Here is a 264-nt window from a genome sequence, read left to right as displayed (position 1 = left end):
TTCTTTATGGACCAAGTCTCACATCCCCACCTGCTACTGGAAAAACGATAGCTTTGACAATAGGGACCCTTGTTGGCAACGTGATGCCTTTGCTTTAAAATACACTGATAACTTATCATACCTTTCCTTTCAATGAGCAGGCTGTCTTAACTTCCTAGCTGCTGTCACCTTCAGCAGGGATTACAGCAGTCATTTGTTGCGCCTCGAGGCCCCGCCCGCCGCGCCCTCCCAAGGTCCGCACGCAGGATTGGCTTCGCTTCAAGA

Source organism: Moschus berezovskii, chromosome 22, assembly GCF_049115385.1.
Source record: "Moschus berezovskii isolate FMDL1 chromosome 22, NW_MosBer_1.0, whole genome shotgun sequence".
NCBI lineage: Eukaryota > Metazoa > Chordata > Mammalia > Artiodactyla > Moschidae > Moschus > Moschus berezovskii.
The sequence above is the reverse complement of the archived record's forward strand: the minus strand, read 5'-3'. Positions refer to the sequence as shown.